The sequence below is a fragment of the Echinops telfairi genome, unplaced genomic scaffold (assembly GCF_000313985.2).
Source record: "Echinops telfairi isolate 266 unplaced genomic scaffold, ASM31398v2 ScPeMD7_7400;HRSCAF=8409, whole genome shotgun sequence".
Lineage (NCBI taxonomy): Eukaryota > Metazoa > Chordata > Mammalia > Afrosoricida > Tenrecidae > Echinops > Echinops telfairi.
The window spans coordinates 49,735,154-49,760,135 of record NW_022111300.1 but is presented as its reverse complement, the minus strand read 5'-3'; the positions used below and the strand labels follow the sequence as shown (position 1 = coordinate 49,760,135).

The window sequence follows — 24,982 nt, the reverse complement described above, 5'->3', positions numbered from 1 at the left end:
ACTCATGTCTTCCTTGCCTTACAGGATAAAACATTAGTGCAGTTGTACCTTCCGTGCAATGCACATTCCTCTCATCTCAGCACCACATTCTTAAATCATTTTCTTTTTATCTCTGCTGCTCCATTCCTGTGGCCCCCTCCCCCCTCTCTGTACTTGCTGGTGTTGACCTCTTCCACAATCACTCCACACCTGGCTAGCCCTGAATGCAGGTCCCCAAATTCACCACTTCGTTTGGTGGTTTCTCAGAGAACTTAGCAATTCTTCTGCAGAGTAGAGTCTTTCTTTTTAAAAGTACATTTACCAGTGACTCCAACATCTACCTTTCTGGTAAATCCCCTCTCTGCTGATGTATTTTCAGTACCCATGGGGTTTTCTTCTTTGTGATTTTTATTAAGCCCTGTTATCTGTCAGACTCTGACCCACAAATATTTGCTTCCACTTGTGGAATCAAAATTATTTTCCTGATTACTAAAGCAGTAAGTGTTTATTATAAAATAATAAAAAACAGAAAAGTATAAATTTAAATAAAACTCCTCCAATGTATACAGAAAATCTGCTATATAAACATATTATCTATGTTATAATAATAACATCACCTGTAATGTGGCAATGTTATTTGTTCCTGAATATTCTGGACTCTCCCACATTTCCCAAATTCCTTGTAACAACGTAAGACCAGGTGATAATTTGTATCATGTATGTCACCTCTGTGTCGAAGCATGGACACAGTGCATGGCCCTCTAGATTTCTCATTTGCTGCTGCTGCTGCTGAAGTTTCCATCACTCTGGGTCTTTGAAAAACTATGAGAAATTGATACAGCAAAGAAAATAGTGCAGTATAAAATGAAGAGAGAGAGAAAAAAGACTGATAATAAGAATACAATAATACCACATAATCAAGGAGATGTGACACAGTGTTGGGCGACCTGTGTATATGCAATTGTAATGTTTGCATTGGTTAGGAAGTAAAGGGTGGGCAAATGTTTTTGAAGGAGTAATGGCTGATCAAGTTTTTCTTCAAATCTGATGGAAGCCATAAACCCTCAGAATCAAGAAGCTCAACTAATGTTGAGTGCTAAACATGAAGAAAATTAACTAAAGCACATCATAATCAAAAGTTTTAGACACTGTGATAATGAAAAAATATATAAAGCATCAAAAGAAAAAAATATGGTAATACCAGATAGAAAACTGGAGATGTCATTTAAAAATCGTTTTGAAGATAGAAAATATAAGTAAATAAAAATACTTTTCAGTTTGATTTCTCTAAAATCAAATAATGAGGGTAAAGAAGAAACCTGGTAGATAACATGATGCCTTTGAGTACGAGGGAAAATGGTATTAAGATTTAATTAGTAAATAAAAACATAAACAATTATTTACTAAAGGAAAGCAAAAACAATGAACTATGATGTTTATAACATAATTAAACTTATATAATGAGAAATATGAAACCCAGGACAGGAGATTAACTATGTAAGGATCAAAGGCTCTGATACAGTGAAATGATATTTCTTTAATGTAGACCATATAATTAAAAGATAGTCACCATAAAACCTAAGTTAAAAACAAAAAACTATACACAGTATTGTAAAAGTATAATGAATTTGCCCTCAAAGAAGATAAATCGGGATCATTCTATACATTTGAAATAATTTAAAAGAAAATATAAAAAGAAGAAAATCAGAACAAAGAACAGATGGGATAAATGCAAAACAAACCTAATAGATTTGCAGCCAATTATGCAAATATCACATTAAATATCAGTGGGTCAAATCTTCCATTAAAAGCAGGTATTGTCAGATTAGATAAAACACTAATAATAAAACTGTCGAACATAACGTAACAGTGCAACATAAAAAGGCATTTTTTGTGGCAGATGAGAGAGTGATTTTTCCAACATGACAATGCACCTGCTCACACAGCCATTTCCTTGTTCCAGTTTTTGGCAAAAATCAGCATGCCTCTCTTGTCCCACGAACCTTACTCACCTGACCTCACTCCATGAGACTTCCTTTTGCTTCCACAAATGAAGAAGGACAGAAAAAATCAGCGATTTGATGATATAAAAGAGGTAAAGAAAAAATGAAGGAGGTACTGTCAGCCATTCAAAAAATGAGTTTAGAAAATGTTTCCAAGAATGGAATCACAGATTTGACAGATGGATTAAGTATAATGGAGAGTTCTTCGAAGGTGATAAGGACCACCTTGACCTTATCCATCCTGGGGCCTGACTGGACAACCCTTTCTAACAGAGTAGGAAGGGTATGGACCCAAAACCCCACATCACCCCTTTTGTCAGCAGGAAGTAGCTAGAGATGTTGTTGCCCAGTACCCCAAAGATTTGGGTCCATATCTCTTCAGGGTGGAATGTTAGGTAGGCTAGCGTAGGGCTGGGGAACGTCCGTTAATGCATGCCCAAAGGGCCAAACCATGGAAACAAAGGAATAGCACACTGCACATGCTCAGAGGTTCAGGTTTCCCGACAGGTAGGCATGGGAGGGCATTGTACCTGAATTGGCCCACCTAGGCCAGGTGAATTCAATTCAGCCAATGGGGTCGATCAGGGGTCATCCACCACAGCCCCCGTGGAATCATTGAAAAGGCAGGAGCCCGGAGTTGAGCGGGGCTCTTTTGGGGAACTCTGTGAGCAGCTTCCAGGCAAGCTGTACGTTCAGGAGGAGCCCTACAGGAGCTCATGTAAACCTGAAACTCCTTCTAATGCTCATAAAACTCACTTGGATCACTAAAAAAAATTTTTAATTACAGTACATACTTTTGAAAAAAGAATTCTGGTTTTTGGGGGCTATATAATGTCTGTAAGATATTCATTTTTAGTATAAACTCAGAAAGTTTAAAAGTAAAAGAATAGAGAACACATAGAATTACAACACTGATAATTAAAATCTAGAGTGATTATAACAAAGTCAAAAATATTTTTGAGAGCAAATTGAATAGTGGAGCTAAAGAGAGTCTTTTCAATATTATATAGAGATCAAGGTATTAAAAAATAAACATGTATGTCCCTAATTCCCTAATAACATAGTTTCAAAATACAAGAAGGAAAACCTGATAAATTTGTACAAAGTAGAATATTTCATTGTAATTGGAGATTTTAGCATTTCTTTTGGAAACATAAATAATTATACCTTAAAAACAAAGCAATAAGGGCATAGAAGGAGGCTTAAATAGCACTGTGACCTAATTGACAATTCAGGGATATAATACTCAACAACAGTACAATCTACATATCTTTTAACTAATTTCAAAATATTTATCAAGATCAACCATACTCTGGGCCATAAATTTTTCAACAAATTTAGAAAAATTTATTTGATATAAAATGTTATTTAACGATGTATTAGTCTAGGTACTTCAGAGAAACAAATCCACAGAAACTCATGTAAAAGAGAGAGGTTTATATAAAGGTTAACTGTGCATCAAGAAAACATCTCAACCCAGTGCTGCCCAAGCCCACAAGTCCAATATTCACCCATTAACCCATATGTCCAACACCAGTCCACAAAGTCCTTCTCCATCTCACAAAGCAGATGCAATGATGCCGACTGCAGGAGGAAAGCCGAGTCAGTGAACGTGGAAGCATCTCAGCACTGGCAGGGGTCTCCACACGGGTGCTCCATCACCCAGGGCTGCATTGGCGTAGGTCCATGTGACTTCTCCTTGGGGATGTCTTTCAGGAAGTCAGCCTTGCAAGCTGAAGCAGGGAACTGCTAAGGCAGCTGCACCCTGGTGCAACCATCATAAAGCAAGAGACCCGAGAACTCGAAAGGCGAGGCTCACCAAGCCATTTATCCCTCCGCCCTTCAATTAATCCCACATGTGTTTATCGGCCAGGTTGGCACAATAAACTAACTAACTCAAACAATAATGGAATTAAATACAAAATTAATAACATAATTATATCTGATAAATTCTCAAATACTTTGAAAATAACTAAAATACTTCTAAGCAATCTGTGGGACATAGCAGGAACCCAAAGGGAAGTTATAAAACATTTAGAACCTAATGAAATTGAAAACATATCATTTAAATGTGTGCGATGAATCTAAAGCAGTACTGAAAGGGGCATTCATAGCATAAAATGCCTGTATTAGAAGGAGAACAGAAAAATATCTAACCACAGCATTTACCTCAACAAATCAGACAATAACAGCAAACGAAACCCAACATACCCCTAAGAAGGAAAAGATCAAAATAAAAATCACTTCAATCAAGAAATAGTAGAGAAAAATAAATTATACCAGAAGCTAGTTTTCTAAAAGATCAGTAAGTTTAAATACATATGTTTGAAGATGCTAACCATCAAAGCAGGAATGAGAGAAATGATACCTGTACAATTCCTTCAGATTTAAAAATTTTAATAAGAAAATGTTTATAAAACTTGATAACAATAAATGTAAGAATTTACATGATGAAATGGGAAAAGTCCTTGGGAAACCCAAGCACATTCAACAAGACACAGACATTTGAATTCACAAGTAAAGCAACGTATGCCCGCAAGCAATTTTATTATAACTTCATCTTAAAAATACAAATAGGACTAGTCCAGTTACCTATTTCTTCTAAAATGTGCTATCAACCCTATCTCTGTTGCTGATTCTACCTACCTTGCTGACTCATGCAATGACACCTCCCAAAATAAAAATCTCTATTTAGAAAATGAGTAAAGTGGAAAAAAGATAAAATCATGAAAATTATGAACAAATATTCACCAAGTTATCTGTGAAATATCGGCACAGGTGTTCTGACCCAGGCGAATATGTGTTGAAGAATGTGTAAAACCACAAAGCAAAGCCAGTGTATCTAAAATCTGGACTGCAAAATGTGTATGAATTTCTTAGAGCACTTCTGTTGTGTGAATAATCAAAAGCACCTTATAGATATTATCTTTGGCTTATAAAAATACTTTAGCTTTAGTTTGACTTTATATCTTGTTCATTGTTTTCACAAATATTTTCATAAAAACTAGGCTGGATTTCATCTGGGTCTGCTAACCAGACGATAAATTGTGTCAGGATTCATTTATTCCAAATTCTCAATTATTTATTCAAATGTCTGCTTCACCCCAAGTTGTGACAAATTGAAGATAAGAACTATGGTTTATTCATATATTTCATCATTAGTACCCAGCACTTTCCCTGGAACACACTGGTGACTTAATTTTATTCTTTGTTTGTTTTTTAAGAAATGGAATTATTTTGCTATTTGCAGACAACAGTATTTATATAACAAGCGATGTAAATAAAGTTGAAATCATAGAAGCAATCAGGTGTTGAAAATTCCAACTGAAACCCAGAATATAAAGCATAAGTTCGCTAAAATCCAGAAGAAGGTTAAAAACTTTAATTTCAATCTATCTATTTGTCATGTCTTGAAAAAAGAACTGAGAGCCGGCCTATTAGCAAACAGGACACTTTGGCAGGAGAAATCTGAGTCCCCAAAGGTTGCTTTTTACCATATCTCTATGGATTTGTCCACCACCTTGGTGACAGATTGAGCACAGCTCAGTAGCTCAGCCTTGGGTTAGTCATTGAGTGATCATGGAGCCAATGATGGAAATACATAGGGGAAGGGTCTCCATGCCATTAGGAATTGAGTCTGAAGTAAGGCTGGAGCTAATTAGGAAAGACTGTACATGGACTGTACTCAGAACCTGGACCTGGGGCAGACAAGGGAGAAATGCGTTTATTTCCTAATGCAGCCCAAACTTACCTTGATGGGCATAAAACAAAGGAGGGGAGAAAATAACTAGCACATAATTTTGCATTTTTATAGTAAGTTTGAAACTAAACACTAGGAAACCTTGTCAGCCCCTGCTAAGCTGATTCCAATTAAGGCTTCTGGCAGCATTCCAGCTGCTTTCCTCCTCAAATAGCACAGAGCATATCAAGGTTTATGAAGCATTCAAAAGTCAAACACCCGATTAACATAAACATGTAGTGAAACCCACTCTTCTCCCCATTTCCAGCTTGCCTGTTTTCTTGCACGTGGGTGGAGCTGCTCTGAGACACTGTCAGGTTCCTTGGTGGAGACTTGGTAGTGCTCCCTAGATCACAAGACGACGTTCTCTTCTGCAATGGGACTAGACGAGCCCAGTGAGTGCACCTATCCTCAAGGACACTTTGATTCTCATAAATTTACTCTAATACTAGTTTTGATACCAAGGGCTTGAGCTTGAATTTTATATCCCAGTGCTGAATCTGAAAACAAGAAATGTCGCGTCAGTGGTTTCGGCTCCAGTGTGTATTGTTTGGATTCATGTCTCCTCCCATCTTCCTGGAAATGGCTTTGTTAACACGCATTGTCATCACCAAGATTTAATGTAAGAAAGAGTCATTTCCTTGGTCATGGAAGTCAAACCCCAAATTGAACAATCGACATGGGTAAAATGTTTAAAGTGAAAGAAAAACTAGCCAAAGAAGTGGAGACAATAAATTTTAGGAGAGATAGAGTTTATGAAATAAGGAAGAAGACTGTTTTGTCAAAAGTTAGCAACCTTTTTGGTAACTCCTTAAAAGGTGATAAGTTAAATGGTAACTCGGTTTCGCTCAGAGAGCAGCTCACATACATCTTCCTGTTACGATCAAGGCAATTTAATAATTTCAGAGAAGGAAATAGAGCTGGGCAAAGAAGCAGGCTTTCTTTGTTCAGCGAGAGAGCAGTGACCCTTTCTCAGGGAATGTGAAATGGGTTTTCAATTTATATCTTTAAAAATAATCAAAAGAAGACATGTCCTTTTGGATGCATGGATGCCTGGGTTCATAAAGCAGATAGACTTCAACAAATGTATATATAGGAGAGCTCAACTGTCAGTTTGTATTACATACTCTAGTGGCCTTTGTGCTGTTATGCTTCTGGAAACAAGGCCCCCAACATCTCGCATAGCTCCGTGGTCATGCATGGTGGACCACTGTCAGCAGAGCATCCAGAGTAGATTAGGAGGGAGGACCTGGGGAGCTGCTTCGGGGGGAAAACAAACAAACAAACCATCAGCCAGTACAAACCATATGAACAGAAGCGAAGCATGGCCTGATGTGGTTGGTGCTGGAAGCTAAGCCCTTCAGGGTGGAAGCCACTCAAAATCTGATGGGAAGAGGGATAACCTCAAACAGAATTGACCTTCCTGGTGTGGAGGGAGTATAGATTTTAGAATAGTCATATACTTATGAATCACAACGCAAAATGAGAAGAAAGAGCTGCAAGCATCAATTAGTAATCAGGATATTGTTTGCGTGAACTATGACTGTAAAAAATTAGCAGTTGTCAAAAACAGAACACATAAAGATCAATAGCCTAGGCATTAGTGAACAGAAATGGCCTGGAACTGCCGACTTAATGACAAATTGAAGAATGAAATCATGTCCATTGTCAAAAAGAGCATTTCGAGATCAACTGTGAAGTAAGAAAAGCTGTCAGCAGAAGGATACTATCCATATGCCTACAAGGAAGACCACTTAATACAACCACCAGGTGAATTTATGCCCCAACCACTAATAACAATGCTGAAGGAATGCTAATTTTTGACTACCTTCTGCAGTCTGAAATTGACCAAATATGCAATCAAGATACACTGATACTTACTCATAATTCTAATGAGTACTTTTGGAATTAATAAAGAAGGTGAAGTACTTTGAAAATATGACCTTACTTATTATTTTTCCCCTCACCAACCACCATGAGAGAGAGGCACTATCTTGAGGCTGAGGTGGGGAAACTAAAGGCTAGCTACCCCGGTTAAGCCTGCTTTCTCCCTCTGCTCAGGCCACTTGTGAAGAAACATGTCCACAGGGTTTCCAGTCTAACTCCCGAGTGCACCTACACCGAAGCCCAAACCAACACCCCAAGTACAGAAACTTGCGAATCGAGAAGCAAAAAGGTATACACTGTTTTAAAGAAGCAGAAAATGTGAACAAGTACAAGGACGCCAAAGCTATATTGTTGGTTACTTGTAAGACATGCAAGCGAGCAGTTAAACATCGAGGTAAGTCTATTTCTCTCCTTGCTGAAGAGCAACCTGGGCACTCCTATGGCTAACTCCGCTCTGAGGACACCGGAGAGAGGAAGGCGCCGAGTCCTTGAAGTGCAGTCCTGAGACGTCTGGATCCGAGGGCCAGTCAATGCCCACTCTCTCTTCCTCAAAGATTACGTCGGATGAGCAAAACAAAGAAACACGTTTCTCAACTAAAGATGGACTTTATAAATTTCTTGTCTTCTCTGTAAAGGATGGATTTTGAAATAAAGAAATGTCTAATGTAATTTTGAAATTAAAATTAATCAGAAAACCAATACTTTTTGCATTAAAAACAAACAAACATGAATATGAGGTCTCAGCGTAAACTTTCCTTGGCATGCTTCAGCATCTGTGGAGAAAGACCTTACTGACACGAGTCCCTGAATCCTGCCTACCTCTGTACGTGGTTGTCAGTATCACAAAACACAGGAAAGGTCTTCAGAAGTAGGAAAGAGATAGATGGACTTACAAAACATTTTCGTGATTTAGGCCGTTTTCTTTCTAAGGAAATTGAGACCTATTGGAGCATTGCAAGCTTGTGAAGCTTTCTCCTGGGTATCAGTAACCTCCGCGCTAATTCCGAAAGAGAACCAAGTATCTCTGTCTTTGTGTCCCCACAGACACCTGAATAACTGATTCTGTAAAATCCAAGTGTTGTTCCTATTCTGAGAACAAAATAATTTCCTCTGGTGAAGACCTATTGCCAGGTTTGAAAATAACATCAGTGCACAACAGAGTAACTGCTTTGCTATCTTAAATCTTTTCTGGATCATAGGTACACCGTTTCTTAAATGATAAGCTAGAGTAGCCAACATATATTTTTAAAAGCTCGTCCAACAAGTGGTTTATATAGTTTGAACAATTGGGGGGGAAAGAAAATGTGATCTTGATGACAGAAATTATGCTAGAAAATTATAGACTTCTGCATTGTATAACTATATCGTTCGGGGATATATTCATGGCAAATATTCATTTTATGAAAACATGAACAGTATTTTTACATGTGGCTCTTAACCAAAGGAATATATTGGAATCATATCAACTACATCTGTGCAAAGAGAGGATGGAGAAGCTTGATAGTTGAGGTTAAAATAGTAAAGCCCCAAAAATATTAGGCTTTCTACTCTTGTAAAGTGTTACTCTCAGAAATCCCAGGGGCACTTCTACCCTGTCCAGTAGGGTTGCCATGAGCCAAAAGGACTCATGATTAGTGAGTTTTAGTTTTCATTCTGTTTTGCTTTGCTGAGATGATGGACTGGGCACATACACTACACGGATCCTCGACAACACATTCTGAGAAATCAAGTGAGACAATCTTGGGACCCTGAGCTTCAACCAAAAGAATAAAGAGGTAGATCAAACAGCAATTGAGATAAGAAACTGAATGAAAACAATGATCAGAAGAGACACATGTAGTGGTACATTTTCAAATGGCCCAGCACCATGTAACTATTTTGAATGGCTGCAAGTAGCATCCTGATTGGGACAGGAACCAGATAACCAGCTCCACCGGCTCTGACACCCATGCTGGTGACCTGAAATCAGATTGGTACTCTCTGCTCTCTACCCCTCATGCCCTCCAGGTAACTACTGCTGGCCCACCAGATCTTCCTGGTCTGTCTTCTCCCCCAACTCTCTTTAGCCTCCTCGGCACCATTCCCTTGCTGGGCTGAGACACTCTCTCAAGAAAAAGTGACAGTCTTTCTACCCTCATTTTTAAGATGCATTCTTGGTTATTTATTCTAAGACAAATTTGTTTGTCCTTCTATCAGTCCAAGTTATATTTAATATTATTTGCCAGCACCACAATTCAAATTCATCAATTCTTCTATCTTCCTTATTCATTGTTCCCATTTCACATACTATTGAAAATACTATGCTTCTCCATAGCAGCCAATTGAAAAGCCCATCACAAGCTGGTCCTCAAAGTGCAATCTTTGCTTCTGGACACTTGTTGTTGGGTACCATTAAGTTGGTCCTGACTCATAGTCCAGAACCGTCTTTGCCATTCTTCTTATGTTTAACCCATTGTTGCAGCCACTATGCCAACCCATCTCATTTAGGGTCTTCTTCTTCCTTACTGACCCTTTACCAAGCATGTCCCAAGTGTGTGAGAGGAAGTCACACCATCTGGGCTTCTCGGGAGCATTCTGGTGTACTTCGTCCAGATTCTTTTGTTCCTTAGTAATCTTCACTAATGCTATAATCCTAATGCATCGACTACTCTGAGCTTTTCTGTGTTCATTATCCATCTTTAACATACATATGCAACAGTTGAAAATAGCATGGCTTCGATCAGGCATACCTTTAGTCTGCAAAATGACACGCTTGGTCTTCAAGATTTTAATGTAATCTCCGGCAACAGATTTGCCCAGTGCAATATTGCCCTTGATTTTTTTGACTACCACTCCCATCAGCATTGATGGTGGAGCCTAGCAAAATAAATATTGACAACTTCTATCTTTTCTCTCCTTGTGCTCTCTATGGGTCCAGTTGTGAGGATTATTTTTTTTTAATGTTCTGGTGGTATCCATAGTAAAGGCTAGTAAAAATAAAACACAACCATCTAAATAGTGATTAATTTTAATTTAATTTTAATTAACCATCTAATAGTGATTAATAAATCAGCAAATTAATTTTGTTCATGATGGATTTAATTCTTGTTTTTATTGCAGAAACTGTTCTCCTTGTACTTTGGTGTGAACAGAAGCCTGTAACCTTTCTGAGGCCTCTGACTCCATTGAGGGCACAGATGAGGTCCTCAACACATGGTTTTGTTGCTGCTCGGTCGGTGCCATCGAGTTGGTTCTGACCCACAGCAACCCTGCGCACAATAGAGCAGACCACTGCTTGCTCTAGCGCCATCCGCACAATTGTTTCTATGCCTGAGCCCCTGGTTACTAACTTAAAAGAATAAATTAGATGGCATCTTCTATAACTTCAGAACAGACAAAATTTAGTGTACTTCAACCTATGAATCATGATTTATTAATGGGTTTTGAAATTAATTTCTGGCTTGTGAACAAATTTTCTTAAAAATTTTTTAAAGGAATAGAATCCAATAGAATAAAATAGAAAGTTTTGAAAGGTTTGTCAAAAGTAATAAAATAATTTTCTCAGGAAATTTGGATTTCACTTAGGTATGTGTGCATTTGTGTACATGTGTACTGAGATTTAATTTAAAATACCCTTTTTACTGAGGGTCCTGTTTGAAAAAAGAAACTTAGAAATCCACCATACCACCACAGAGAGTTACAGTAAAGGATTTCTAAATAGTGCCCTGTATTATTTCTGTAATAGACTCATTGGAATAACATTACATTATGGTCATCAATTTTTAAAATGTTATTTTCTTTTAGCGGACCTATGTGCCAATCATAACCTGAGTTTTTTGTGTAACCAACCAAAAACTAAACCCAACTCATATGATGCCAACTCATAGTGACCCTAGAGGTGAGGGTAGAACTGCCCCTGTGGGTTTCTGAGACTGGAACTGTTTACAGGAGTAGAAAGCTTCTTCTGTCTCTCTCAGAGCAGTTGGTGGTTTTAAAATGCTGGCCTTGAAAAACAAATAAATACACAGATGATAGATAGATAGATGAAATGCTGGCCTTGAGGTTTGCAGCTCTATGCACACCCACGACATCGTACTGAGAGACTAGCTGATGCAGTAGAAAGCTTTCTGAAGATCCCCTTGTTAATAGTTTTATAGGAGGGAAGAGACATGCCCATTTTGCTTACCATGCAACACAGTTCCTGGGACATAGCAGGCACACCAAAAGTGTGTTTAATCAATAAATAAAGCATCACACACCATATATTCCATTTTGAAATCAACTATGTACATTCTTTTTTGTTTCCTTGTAAATCTTTTTCCTATCTCTCAAGTCAACAGTCCAAGAGGTGAAATGGCTCTGGTCTACTAAATCAACGCACACACCACAGGAACTAGACTAAGCAGTACCTTTACATCCCCCTTTATGGAGCAGTCTTAGCTCTGCGGGCTCTGTCTCTCTGTCCACTGTGCCTCTCTCCCAACGTCATGGAGCTCCTTCTCGCTATACCCTTTCTTGGCCATTCTGAAGTCATATGCTAAGTGTCTTACCTGGAGTCTCGACATGAAGGGCATACTGTTCTGAATTATGTCATGTATAAGCCTGAGTTCCAAATAACTTACAATTCCTGAAGCACAGTGATAACTTACTCTATTTCCTTTTCCCGGCCTTTTAAGCCCAATGCTATTCAAACTAGTAGAAACCCTACAAGACAGAGGAGAACTGTCCCGTAAGGTTTCCACCGACATAAATCTTTACTGACATAAATCTGAGCCAAGGGCTTAACCGCTGAGGCAGCAGAGCTCCTTCGGGCCCAGATCAATCCAGGGCAGAGCAGTCGTTCCAGGGGACGTCTCGAGGGATTCACAACATGTAAGTGGATGGAAGCCTGCTTTCTGATAGCACAGGAGACTCCAGTCCACAGAAACCCTGCCCCCTTTCATGGCAAAATAGGGGTGAGGTTCAATTTACATACGAAATATCAGCACTGAGCTATCATCATTTGTTTTCTGGTCCCACTGAGAGATGGAAGGAAAGTTGACATTTGAAGGTATTTCTTAGGTTTATCCCTTTTGTGGATTTTCATTTTTAGTTATGAGGCTGTGTAAGGCATATTGCTGTTTGATTTGAACATCTATTTTGACCAGATTGCAAAATTTCTGTTAATTGAGTCTTGAATTGGCCAACTGTAGATTCACTCTATAGATTTTTCACGTGGGATTTATTGCAGAGTTTTTGCCCACATCTGCTCATTTAGTTTGCTTAATCTGCTTTAGAATTTCCCGTCTATGGGGGTGAGAGGGGAGTAAATATTGCAGGAGGAGTAAAAACATAAAAGAGCTAGAAAATATTCACAGAAAAATTATATCTCCATCCAAGTTTGTGATAAAACATCATTAAATGTAATATGCATCTTTTTTATTTATATGCTACTTCCCTTTTTTTCATAATATCACCATTGTAAAAGGTAAAAAAATGTAGATTAACAAATAGGAAAAAAATGTTGCCTAAAACCCCATCTCCCAGCGATGAAGCCTATTAGAAACTGCTGCGGGTCCTGCCACACTTTTCAATGTAAAATAGATATCAAGACAATTCCCCTAAAGGATTATACCCATCATTTTTTAATAGATGTTTTAAAATTAATTAATTTGAGCTGACAAAATATCATAAATTTCTTTTTCTGTGAATAAATATTCATCTACATAAACACCTTTAATGATTGCATTTGTCTTCCTGTATGAATCTAAGTGACATGCCAATCAACCAATCATATTTACTAGGGAACTTAACTCGTTCCCATTTTGTTTACATGTTTGAAAGCAGTATATACTCAGAACTCCCCTTAGTCATGAGAATGGCAAGACTTGCCTCATGTATGTTGGACATTTTAGCAGGAGGGATCAATCCCTGAAGAGGACATCGCGCTTAGTAAAGCAGAGGGTCAGGACACAAAAGGAAGCCCATCAATGAGGAATGACACAGTAGCTGCGACAATGGGTTCTAACATATCAATCATTGTGAGGATGGCATAGAATAAAGCAGTATTTTGTTCTATTGCCCATGGAATTCCCAATCTTAGGGTCCCTACCAATAGCAATAGCGTGAACTTCCTGCAGGACTAATAGGTGCCAATCCGCTCCCATAAGAATAAAACCTTGGAAATGCTATGGGAGAATTCCACTTTGTCCTGTAGGATGGTGTGAGTTGGCATTCACTTTATGATGACACAATCATGTGGTGGTCTATGGAGTCCTGCCTGGTGCAAACGGTTCATGGGAAGCACGGGTCTTAAACCAGAGGCTTAAATCATCCCGTGGTACCAAGGAAGAGAGGTCATTTGTGGCTGAAAGGCGAGAGCCATGAAACATCTAGGGAACACAGCTCTGCTCTGACTCGTGGGGTCACCTTGAGACAAAGTTCATGCAGTGGCAGTCAGAAGTAGTGTCTACATGACGAAATTTATATGGGTGTGCGATAGATAAAGATAGTTAACGATGAAGGATCTTTTATCAATGAATCTTCTTGTGCAAACATCTTTATAATTTTTTCCATTGCTTCCTGGGATTGCCTGGGATCTTTGCTTCTTCCCCTCTCTTCACTTTGGGGATAATTGTAATGCCAAACAGTAGCATGCTCACCTGAAAACTGAAAGGCTGGAGGTTTGAACCCGCCTTCCAAGAGAGACATGACCATTGACCTCAGAACAGTCTTCCATTGAAAACCCACAGAGTTGCTACGCACTGGGAGAAACCAAATGCCAGCTGGTTCTGTAATAATTTCTGCGGATAAATATTAAGCGAATGGGCTCATTTATGTTTCTTAAAGTTCTGACCCAATTTGCCAGGTCACCTTCCAGAAAATGTGCGGTGGTTTGCACTCTTGAGTGCATTGGGTGCCTTCTCTGGAACATGTCCTGGGGACTTTCTCTCATTTTTCATGTTTGAAATTGTATAAGGAGAGCAAATGACTGTTGTTGTTCTTTTTAATCACTTTCAAATCTTACATGGAGTGATGCTTCATAGCTAATGTTTCTGTTCAATGGAAATTCTCTTCAGAAGATTGCTTTCGTTCCTAACACTGACACAGACGTCAAAGTCTTTTTAATATAAGGAATAAATACAATTTCAATACAAATGTTTTTGATTCATGTAAAGTCACCTATACACTCATTCTAGGAAGAATTGGATTTCTGTTACCACCCCCCCACTCCCACCCACCCCCATGTTCCTGTTGTACTCTGTAAGGGAGTAGAATGAGAGCCACGTAACTTGTATTATTTCCAAGATTAATAGACTGGGGTGCGAGAGATGCAGCACTCAGAGCATGAAGAATTATTAACTAGCTGCAATGTTTTGAGAAATGTTCTTGCATTTCAAATGCTCCATTGCTTCATTGAACAGTGAACACAGGAACTCACTCAGAGGCAGACGCAGTGCCTGCACCTATTACAAATGCCAACAATTATCCCCAAAGTGAAGAGAGGGGAAGAAGCAAAGATCCCAGGAATTCTCTGGCAACACTAAGGACAGGAGGTGTTACCTCCATTTCAGGCCACTGTGGTCGTCAGCCACCGTGCACTGAATGATAAATCGAGAAGTTAAAACGCACCAGTGTGCCTGCCCCGTTCTGAGGGGAGACAGCGCAGGAATCTGTAGGGTGTGCTCAACGTGCAAACCGCAAAAGCTGATTTAGCAACACATATCAACCCAAACTAATCCTGTACTTTCTTGCGTGGTAGAAAAAATGTGGGCAGAGGTATTTAGTCAGTCAGTCAGTGGATCAGGCAGTCGTCCATGTCCCTGGGTGGATACAGTTAACTGTTAATGCACCAATAAAAAAGTGATCATTCGGAGACCACCCCAGGAACTGTGGAACAGTGGCCCGGCAATCTGTTTCTCAAAAAATAGCCCCTGAAAACCCTGTAGAAACACAGCGCTACTCGGGCACACACGGGGTCAACAGGAGCCAGCACTGATTTGGTAGCAACACAACCGGACACTATTCTGTGTGTGGAATTTTAGGGTCATGGCATGCTGGGTAGGAGAGAGGGCAGACAGAAAATCATAGTGGAAACTTTTGGAAGCATCATCACTGCCTTCGTCATCTCAGACCTCAGTTTCCCTCCTGCATATACGAGGAAGTCCAGCACCTCCATGATACCTTCAGGAGGGCGGAACGTGCACACGTGCATGATGCGATCTACAGCAGCTGAGCAGCGCCTAGCCGCTGCCAATTAGGAATCCCGTAATGAACTTCCTGTCCGCAGGTACTGTGGCTCTCTCTGTCCGCAGTGACTTGCTCTCCAGGCGTTCAAGAGATGCTGTGTGAATCTTAAGGAGAGGGCTCAGGCGGTAAAATATCGGAAAAACGCACCCAGTCCCTGCTCTGTCCTTCCATCCCAGCCTAGAGCTATTCACCTCGGGGTGCTCAGTACTGGGTGTCTGTGTGTGTGTGTGTGTGTGTGTTGGAGGGTGGGGTGTAGGATTAACCTTTGACTTCATACCCTTTGAAGCAAGTCTGACATCAAATTTGCCACACTAAATGAAATCTTTACCATCGTGGCACCTTTTTAAAACAAATGTCCCAGGCTCTTTAATTTACTCTGCACAAAGCATTTCCTCCCTCAGGAGAGCCCGCTGTCCACTCATTCTGGATGCAGCCCCTGCCAGATTCCCCCAGTGAGCAAGGTAAGCATGAGTACAGGCGCTCATTTACTAATCAGTAGTGAACAATCACACTTTTCTTTTCCACCACATCTGAGGTTCGGCTTCTAGGGAGGGCTGGCATCTGTCTCTCTGCCAGCCCCACAGCACCTTCTCCAGAATCACGCAAGAACTGAGACCCCAGGAAGCCAGGGAAAACTCTGTTCATTTGTGCTTACTGGGTAATCCATCCCTGCCCAGGAGAGGCTCGAGCAGCTGGCCCTTCTGTGTTGAAGGGGACAGAGCCCAGAGACATGGCCCCTGCCAGGTGACGAGACCCCTATAGACAACCCCAATTAAGGAGTCACAGAACATGTCACCGATGCTTCCTTCTAGTTGTTCAAATGCTAATAGGAAGTCATGCAGCATGCACCCTAACAATTTTTATTTTGATGTGAAAGCTTTTTTGTTTCCTTTCTCCTTATTTTACTTTTATTTTATTTATTTTTTTCATCCTTAACTGCCCCAGGTCACATTACACTTTAAAAAAATAAAAAGGCTTTGTTAGCCAAAGCAGTATCTGTCTCAAACAGAGCATCCTAAAGAGAACTGAAATGCACCCTGGGCAGCAGGAATGAGTACATCACGAAGCCAACAACACAACCATGTCCAGAGGGCTAGTCTAGCAGATTCCACCCCACGTGGCACCGTGCTTGTGTGCATGTGGTAATAAAGGGAGATGTATATTGCTGCCGCGAGGAGTTCATTTCTGTCAATCAATGGCTGGGATTTACTTTGAGGAAATTACCTAAAGGTGGTTTTGTTTTGTTTTTTTGAATCATTGGACTTTTGGAAGCTCAGTTTGAAACATGCATTTAAATGGAAGAGGAATGTTTTAAAAGCTTTCTAACCACTCGAAGCTGTTACTCTGAAAATAGCATTTCAGAGTCATATGGCCACCGCATTCAATTTTCAGAAGGGACGGCTTACACTTAGCAAGACTGAGGGGACTATTCCCCAAACAATATGTGTGCAAGGAAGCGACAGAGAAGCCAGCCATCACCAGATCTGGCTCCCGGTGTTCAGTCTCTGTGAGAGGCTTCATAGTCAGGTACAGCTCACGAGGTGTTGAAGAGATCAGGGAACAGGCATCAAAGAAAAAAAAATCATATCATTGAGAATGAGGGCCAGAGCAGAGTGGGGACCCAAAGCCCAACTGGACATTCCCATACAGAAGGGTCGTGGGAGGAGACGAGCCAGTTAGGGTGCAGGGTAGCAACAATGAAACACAACTTTCCTCTTGTTCTTAAATGCTTCATTCCCACGCTATCATGATCCCAGTTCTACCTTACAAATCTGGCTAGACCAGAGGAAGTACACTGGTACAGATAGAAACTGGAAAAACAGGGAATCCAGGACACATAATCCCTTCAGGACCAGTGGTGAGAGAGGCAATACCGGGAGGGTGGGGGGAAGGTGGAGTAGAAATGGGCAACAGATCACAAGTATCTACATATAACCCCCCACCCTGGGGGACGGACAACAGAAAAGTGGGTGAAGGGAGATGCCGGACAATGTAAGACATGACAAAATAACAGTAATTTATAAATTATCAAGGGTTCATGCAGGGGGCAGGGAGGGAGGGGAAAAATGAGGAGCTGATACCAAGGACTCAAGTAAAAAGAAAATGTTTTGAGAATGATGATGGCAACACATGTACAAATGTGCTTTACACAATGGATGTATGTATGGACTGTTAAGAGTTGTATGAGCTCCCAATAAAATGTTTGTTTTTTTTTAAGAAATAAGTACAGCAAGAAGACATGGACAGTGACTTTCAACTTTCAGAAAGAATTCTAAAGGAACTCTGCAAGAAGAAGGAAGAGGAGGAGACAAACCAGCTTGAGGAAGCGTGTTTGGTTAGCAAGCAGAGGGATGGAGCTCAGAGGGGAGAGGGAAGTTGGGGGTCATCGTGTTCTCCTGCAAATACTCCCCACGACCACAAAGAAGAAAAGAGAGAGTGCAGTGAAATGAAACAGGAAACTAATGTGCAGGATTTTGTCTCAAGAAGGAAGAGTAGAGAAAATTAATATCGCAGCAAGCCTAGAGTGGGGAATAGGTCTGACCTAGGCTCCAATCCATGGTGGCCCGTGTGTGCAGACCGGAACTGCTCTGCAGAGTTCTCAAGGAGGAGATGTTTTAGAGGCAGCTAACCGGACCTTTTTATCAAGTGCATCTGGGTGGATTTGAACCACCCAACTGCCAGTTAGTCATTGGGAGCTTAGCCATCGGCATCAGTCAGAGCTTGAATTCCAAACACTGGGATGCAATTTCAGCTTTTGATATTTGCTGGCTTGATATTTTCCGCACACCGGATTCTCACAGTTTAGGCTCTGATGCTGATCACTCCCTCTACTTCAGATTATATGGATTCCAATCCTTCAGTGACCGATGAAGGTGTGCTTCTTCCACTAGACGCAGTTGACATCTCACTTAGAAGCTGTGTGTTTGGAGATAAACCTTTAAGATCCCTGCACTGTTTTATCTGACAGCTGGCACCATCTAAATTCTCCACCACATCTTTGCTGTAGCACGAATATCTTCTGTGTTCCCTTCCTGAGGGCATGTATCAGCAGGGCCATGATGTAATAACTAATTGTTCTTAAATTGGAGCTAGGACATAGTGCAAGCAGAAAACGCATTCCAGGATCTCTGTTTTCCTTTTCGTTTTTTTCTTTTAATTTGCTGTAACTTGGGAGTTAATACCTCTGCCATGTTGTATCAGCTTCTTTCAAGATTAGCCCTTTGGAAAAACCCTGGCTTAGTTCTACTCTTTCCTAAGGAGCCATTCTGAGTTCTAATTGACTCGATGGCAATGGGTTTGGATTGAGTTTACTTTAATTTAATGTGTTAGACATTCTCATCCTGAGAAAGAGAAAAGCAAGTTCAGATTGACCCTTCCATTCAAGAAGGTTTAATGATATAACTGGACATTGGGCAACATTCACATGAAAGAAAATAAAATCTTCAGAATATTTACAGAGCAGTTTTCAATTTAATGCACATTAACATTAGGCAAATTGTGTTTTAAAAAATATTACATAATTTAAGATAGATGAGAGGGTAAAAGAATTCAGTGACATAAAAAAGAAAGCATACTAGCTGTGAAAGAAATGAGCAAGGCAAAAAATCATGTTTTGAAATTATGAATAAAATCGTAAGAATGATCAAGAAAATACAAAATACCAATACCAGGAAGGAAATGACATCAAGAATGCCCTACATACATTAAAAGCATAATAAAATAGTTTAAACAATTTTGTGAAAGAAACTTCACAATTTAGAGAATAGAAACATTTATTGCAAAATAAGGTTTTCCAACATTGTCACAAGAATAAATAGAAATAGCCCTCCGATTTGTAAAAATAGAAATCCCAATTTATATTTCCACTTTAAAAAAAAGAACCACCAAATACAAACAAGCCCCCAGAATCAAATGGCTTCCTTAGTGAATTCTACCAAATACTTCTGAAAGAAATAATACCAATTTTGGAAAAACTCTCTCAGAGAGCAAGGAAGATAAACAATCCCTACTCACTCTGTGTGACTAACATACCTATGTACTAAAGCTTAGAAGACGATTACAATAAAAAGAAAGTTATGTATCAAAAATCCTTTTAAGAATTAGGAAATGTAATCAAGAAGTATACCAAAAGACTAAAACCGTACAGATTTTAGAAGGAAAAATAGATGAATTATTTTCACAACCTTAATAAGAATTCAAAATAGGAATAAACCCACTGCCACTAAGTTGGTTTTGGCTCACAGTGACCACGTAGGGTCTCCAAAGTTGTAATCTTGACCCAAGAAGATTGGTTCATCTTTTTTCCACCAAAAAGGTCCGTGGATTTGAACTGCTGACCTTGTGGTGAGCAGTGTACTATTTATCCAATAGCACCACAGGGTTCCTTCCTGTCCTGTGAAGATTTACATCCTCAAAAACTCTATATGCGATTGCTATGCATCATAATGGACTCACTATATTAGTTCTTTCACAACTTTAAAGCTTATTAAATAGGTGACAATAGCACTAACTAAAAAGGAAAAAAAAGATAAATTAGATTTTATCGTATTTAAAGCCTCCTCCTCCTTAAAAGTTAAAAGAGAAAAGATAATCCACAAACTGAGAGATAATAACCAAGCTTTGCATATATTTGATAAAAGACTTGTAGAAATTAATATTATATATTAATACTACATAAAGAACTCCTACAAATCAGTGAGATATAATCCATGTTCATGTGAAAAATAAAAAGACAAATAGCTAATAGAGACATAAAAAGGTATTTGAGCATCACTACCAACAAAATGCAATGAGGTACCACTACACGCTTACTCACCCAGTGTTGCCATGGTGATTCTGCCAAGTGTTAATTTAGAAGCAGAGCAATTGATATTCTTATAGATTGAGTTGTTGTTGTTGTTGTTGTTTGTTGTTAGGTGCCACCCATTTAGTTCCAACCCATAACGACCCTATGCTTAACAGAACGAAACACTACACAGCCTGCGCCAATCCTCACAATTGTTCCTGTATCTGAGTCCATTGTGGCCAACACTGTGGCAATGCATCTTGTGGAAGGCATTTCTCTTTGTCGTTGCCCGTCTCCTTTACCAGCACGATGGCCTTCCCCACAGACTGGTCTCTCCTGACAACATGTTCGAAGTGTGTAAGATGAAGTCTCAAAATCCTTGCCTCTTAGGAACACTCTGAGACAGACTTGTTTGTCCTTTTGACACTCCATGGTATTTTCCATATTCTTCTCCAGCACCACAATTCAAGTGCGCATATTCCTCAAATGTCCTTATTCAATGCCCAACTTACACATGCATAGGCAGCCATTGAAAATACCATGTCTTGAGGCAGGTCCACGTTAGTCCTCAGACTAACATCCTTGCTTTTCAATACTCTAAAGAAGTCTTGTGCAACAGATTTACCTAATGCAACTCCTCTTTTGATCTCTGGACTGCTGCTTCCATGAATGTTGATTGGGAATCCACGTCAGACAAAATCCTTGACAACTTCACCCTTTTATCCATTTTCATGATGCTGCCCACTGGTTGGGAGGATTTTGGTCTTCTTCACTTTGAGTCATAAACCATACTGAAAGCTGAAATTCTGGATTTTCATCAGTAAGTGCTTCAAAACCCCTCATTTTCAGCAAATAGGGTTGTCTCATTTGCATATTGCAGGCTGTTAATAAGCCTTCCTTCTATTCTGATGCCATATTTTTCTTTATATATCACAGTTTCTCTGATTATTGGTTTAGCACATAGCTTGAGTAAGTATGGTGAGAGGATACAACTCTGTCACATGTTTCCTAATTTTAAACCATGCCGTTTCCCTGCCTCTTGATCACTGTACAAGCCTTACATTAACACTATGATGTATCATGAAATTCCTATTCGTCTAAAGGTTTTCCCTACTTTTTTATAGTCCACACAGTTGACTTCCTTGGCATAGTAAATAAAACACAAGTAAACACCTTTCTAGTCAACATTCTCTCCTTTGAGCTAAGATCCGCATGACATCAGCAATTAAATCCCTTGTTCCACTTCCTTTTCTGAATTTGGCCTAAACCTGTGGAACTTTCTGCCAATAAAAAACTGCAACCATTGTTAGATGATTTTCAGTAAAATTTTATGTTCATGGGATATCAATGATGTTGTTCTATAGTTTAAGCATTCTGTTGGGACACTTAATTGGGAATGGGTACAAATATGGATCTCTTTCAGTCAGTTGACCAAGCAGCTGTCTTCCAAATTCCCTAGCATAGATGAATGATTGCTTCCAGTGCTTTATCAGTTTGTTTAAATAGTTCAATTGGTAGTCAATCAGTGCAGTGCCTGGAGTCTACTTTTTGATGAATGTTCTCCGTGTAGTTTGAGCTTCTTCCTTCAGCACCATTTGTTCTTGATCATATGCTACTTCCTGAAATGGTGGGATGTCAACAGGTGCTTTTTTGTACAGAGACCCTGCAGGATTCAATATTTTTCCTATAGAATGTTTCAATATTGCACCTCGGGGCTTGAGTTTTTCCTTGAGTTATTTCAATTTAAGATACATTGAGTGTGTTCTTCAATTCTGGTTTTCTAACACTAGGTCTTGGCATATTTCATTATAATAGTTGACTTTGTCTTCTCAAGATGCCCTTTGAAATTTTCCATTCAGTTCTTCAATTTCATCATTTCTTCCATTTGTTTTAACTACTCTAAAATTAAGAACAAGTTTCAAACACTCTTCTAACATCTGCTTTGATCCTTTCTTATTTTTCTTTTTAATGATGTTTTGTTTGCTTCATGAATGACGTTCTTGATAATCTCCCACAGCTGATCATATCTTCTTTGATTCAAGTTCAATATATCAACTCTGTTGATCCCACCTGAATTTCAAGAACATCTCAACTCAAGATCAGATCATACCTGGTTTATCATCCCATCTCTAGTTCTTTGGACTTGAGCAAGTGGCATGCTGTATTGCCTGTCTATCCTGGAAGACTTCAGAGAGCTACCACATTACCTATTATTATTGACCTTGGATTAATTCACCTGGGATTTATTATCGCCAAAAGCCTTTGGTCTGACCTGCTGCTCTTGTGTTTATCAGTCTCTGTAACTGTAACAGTCAAGAGATGCCTCCAGCTTGATGTCTGATCCACAGGCTTGTAACAAGCCCTCCTCTACAACTGTGGGAAATATTTACTTAATATAAATGCTTCTAAATATAGACACATATACAGTTCACTAAGTTTGCATCTTAATAGACCCTAGCCAAGGTAGAGTATCATAATAAAATGTGCAGTCACTGAGCAGTTAGAAACCCCAAAGGGAAGAACAAGCTATTTCTCATGCTGAAACAAAAACAAATAAACAAACAAAACACCTCTACACCTTGAGTTGTAATACTGAAGAATTCTATGGACAAAATATTGAAATACTTAGGAAGTATCAAAAAGAAGTTGCAAAAACTGTACAAAGTCACTGTACCAAAAAGAACTAGTCAATGTTCAATCATTTCAAGAAGTAGCATATGACCAAGAACTAATGATATTGAAGGAAGAAGTCCAAACTTCACTAAAGGCACGGGTCGTAAAAAGGCTCCAGAAATTGACAGACTACCAATTGAAATGGGCCTTCTGGAAGTGCGTACTCATCTTTACCAAGACATTTGGAAAACAGCTAACTGACCAATGACTCATTCCAAAGAAAAAGAATTCAACATGAGTATGAGATTATCAAACAATATCATGAATATCAATGTCATGAATATCACGTGCAAGTACAATTTTGCCAAAAATGATTTACAAATGGTTGCAGCAGTACACCAGCAAGGAACAACCAAGAATCGAAGCCAGATTCAGAAAAGAACATGTAACAAAGGATACTGAAGACATTAGATCTTGGGTGAAAGTAGAGACTACCAGAGAAATTATTTTATTAACTGTGCAATGCTTCTGACTGTGTGGATTATAAAAAGATTATTAAAAACATTGCTAAGAATGTATTCCAAGAACAATTCATTATGTCCATGTGAAACTTATACATAGACCGATTCAGGCATTCAAACAAAACAAGGGAATAATACTATATTGATTAAAATCAGAAAATATATGTGCAAAGGTTGTATCCTTTCACCATACATATTCAATGTGTATGCCAATCAAATAATCTGAGAAGATGGAATATGAAGAATGTACCATGAGAAATGGAGACAACTCACTAATAACCCGTGATGTGCATATAACACAATCTTGCTTCTTGAAAGCAAACATACTGATGAAAGTCAAAGAGAGGAGTCTTCAGTATGAATTATACTTCTGCATAAATAAAATAAAGATCTTCACAATTGGACCATTAGACAAAACTAGGATAAATATAGAAAAGATTGAAGTTGTCAAACATTTCATTTTACTTGGATCCACATTCAACATCCAGAGGAGCAGAAGTCAGGCAATCCAAGATGCATCGCATTGGGAAAATCTGCAGCCAAACACTTCTTTGAAGTGTTGAATAAAAAACAAAGCTGTTCTTGGAGGACTAAGGTGCATCTGACTTGACAGCTGAAGAGGCGCTGATGCCTTTGGATTTTGATGTCGACAAAGTGTATCGAATAGACCACAGATTATACAAAAGAGCGCTCCACAGAAGGCAGGATGGGGAGGGATTTCTCACATGCTTTGCACATGTTATCAGGAGTGACCAGTCCCGGGAATAAGACATCGTACTTTGCACGACAGAGGATCAGTGATAAAAAGAAACACCCTCAATGAGATGGATTGACACAGTGGCTGTCATAATGGCTCAAACATAGCAATGGTTGTGTCGATGGCCATCGATTTTCATTCTCTTCTACATAGAGTTGTTACAAGGGAGAACCATCAGCAGCACCTTGCAACAACAAGAGGATACAGTGGCACAAAACACTTAGGGAAACTGGCGATTCATGATGAAGGTAAACATACACCAAGAATGTCACCAAGAGAAATGAAAATGCGAGTCCCCAAGACAACTTGCATAAAATATTCATAGCAGCTTTACTTATAATAATGCAGAATGGGGAAAAAATGTTCATCAATAGAATGAATAAACACATTATGATATGTTTATACAGTCGAATAATACCCAGAGCAATAAAAAGGCTGACCCAGTGCTATGTGAATAATCAAATCTCAAAAACATCTTACACAAAGGAA

General features: G+C 39.2%; 1 pseudogene; it reads left to right on the top strand.

Moving 5' to 3' along the window:
* The first annotated feature begins 7,696 nt into the window (after positions 1 to 7,696).
* On the top strand, positions 7,697 to 8,241 carry LOC115871637 (annotated as a pseudogene).
* The last annotated feature ends 16,741 nt before the right edge of the window (positions 8,242 to 24,982 follow it).